The sequence below is a fragment of the Amphimedon queenslandica genome, unplaced genomic scaffold, assembly GCF_000090795.2.
Source record: "Amphimedon queenslandica unplaced genomic scaffold, v1.1 AMPQUscaffold_8200_Cont19854, whole genome shotgun sequence".
In the NCBI taxonomy this organism is placed as follows: Eukaryota; Metazoa; Porifera; class Demospongiae; order Haplosclerida; family Niphatidae; genus Amphimedon; species Amphimedon queenslandica.
In genome coordinates, this window is record NW_003551521.1 from 1 (window position 1) to 2411 (window position 2411).

The 2411-nt window shown below is 33.6% G+C and overlaps 2 pseudogenes; both read left to right on the plus strand.

The window, feature by feature from the left end:
• Nucleotides 1-114: 114 nt before the first annotated feature.
• Nucleotides 115-646, plus strand: LOC109580140 (ficolin-1-like; annotated as a pseudogene).
• A 686-nt stretch (nt 647-1332) lies between these two features.
• On the plus strand, nt 1333-2008 carry LOC100635000 (ficolin-1 pseudogene; annotated as a pseudogene).
• The last annotated feature ends 403 nt before the right edge of the window (nt 2009-2411 follow it).

A 2411-nucleotide genomic window follows, 5' to 3' on the forward strand; every position in this document is an offset into this window, starting at 1 on the left:
ATTTTTATCAAAGTGTGGGCGATTTGACCTTTTGACGCATGCTTTCCGCTGGAATAGAATCTATGATTCCAGCGTCAACGTAACGTCAGGACTAGCGTAATATTGTAATACCACCTTAATGGTAGTGACTGGACTGTATTTCAAAGGAGAATGGATGGTTCTGTTGACTTCTATCGCAAGTAGACTGAATACGTAAAAGGATTTGGAGACCTCAATGGAGAGTTCTGGCTGGGACTTGATAAAATACACCGACTCACAGCAACAGACAATACTAGTCTACGTGTTGACTTGGAAGATTTTGAAGGTGTTAGTGTGTTGGCTCATTACTCTACATTTATAGTTGGAGGTGCACACACTAGCTACACACTAACAGTAGGAGGATGCAGTGGTAATGCTGAAGACAGCTTATCTGTTCATGACAATATGAAATTTTCAACTCATGATCGTGACAATGATATGTATGATGATAACTGTGCTGCTAGATTTGGAGGAGCATGGTGGTACGCTGCATGTCATTATTCAAATCTTAATGGTCTATATTTGACTGGTTACACATAGCACATATGCTGATGGAGTGAACTGGGGTGGTTTTAAAGGCCCTTATTATTCTTTGAAAGTATCTGAAATGAAAATTAATAGGAAATAAGAGCATTGTCATTTTTCTTAATAGTTACCTATCATTAGTAAATAATTCTATAGCTATACAGTTATGATGTTATGTTTTCTTGTTGTAAAACAGTCCCTTTGATCTCTCTTGTTGTTATAGTGAGAGGGAGGAATGATATAAAATATTTTTCATTCACTACTTTCTCATTCTCACTTTATACCTTTAATTTTATTTTTCAATAATAATGATAATAACTTCAATTAGATCTATTTGCCAAAGTAGCAACACCCTAAAAGGCAGGCCCTTTACATGATATCAAGAGTAGATGATAACTATTATCTACTCTTGATGATATCATATTTCACTTTCAGTTCTATATTCATCAATTGTGTGTTTACGTTGCTATGTGTGTTACAACGAGAGTCAAAATCCACTCTTTAATCTATTGCAAAAAGGTGCCAGCTTTCAAACTTATAGTTTAACTGTTAGCTATGACTAAGGAAAGGAACTAAATAATCAGTTAAATGATAAGAAGAAATTGAGTACTGCAAGAATACATACTTTAGTGTTTTTCATACTGGATATTGCTTTTTGTGTCCTGTTCCTTTCCTGTTTTTTTCTTGGAACAATCACTATTTATCAAACTCAAGAGACAGGTATGATAGCTACTAACTGATATTGTGTCATCCTATTTATACCTATAGGCTGCATAAGTAACATTGCACATGATTGTAAGGAACAATATGAGCAGGGACATACCTGCAGTGGAGTGTACACTATCAAACCTGATGAACTATACCTGCTTTTGAGGTAATTGTAATTCATGCAATAGCTTTCATCCGTCACTAATTTGCAGGTTTATTGTGATATGAGTAATGGTAGTGACTGGACTGTATTTCAAAGGAGAATGGATGGTTCTGTTGACTTCTATCGCAAGTGGACTGAATACGTAAAAGGATTTGGAGACCTCAATGGAGAGTTCTGGCTGGGACTTGATAAAATACACCGACTCACAGCAACAGGCAATACTAGCCTACGTGTTGACTTGGAAGATTTTGAAGGTGTCAGTGTGTTTGCTTATTATTCTACATTTATAGTAGGAGGTGCACACACTAGCTACACACTAACAGTAGGAGGATACAGTGGGAGAGCTGGAGATAGCTTAGCTATTCATGATAACATGAAATTTACAACTCATGATTGTGACAATGATAACTCACACACTATAATTGTGCTAATACAAGCAATGGAGCATGGTGGTACAACTATTGTCATTCTTCAAATCTTAACGGTAAATATTTAGTTGGTTCTAGCACACCTCGTACTGGAGTGAATTGGTATTATTTCAAAGGCCATGAATATTCATTGAAAGTGTCCATAATGAAGATTACAAGAATATAAATGTCTCATTGATTAACTGTAGTGTTGTTTAAGTTACAAAATGAGACTTTTAGTTAGTTTTAGAACTTTTAGATTTTGATTTTAGTTAGTTATGCTTTAATAAAATTACTTTAGTTAGTAATAGTTAGTTTAAAATTTTTTAAAATGTTTTTAGTTAGTTTAAGAATTTTTTTAAAAGATTTAGTTAGTTATAGTTTTTTTAACTAAAAGTGAATCTGGCCTAACTAAAAGGGTTTTAGTTTTAGTTATAGTTAACTAAAGCAGCATTAATTAACTGAATATTAGTAAAACAATTCCTAGTGTTATGATGACAATAATAGCTACAATTATTTTGAGTTTATGTTTTACAAGAAAAGAAGGTTCAATGCTCTTTGATTCTTGCAGTTTCCTATTTTTCTTTTTT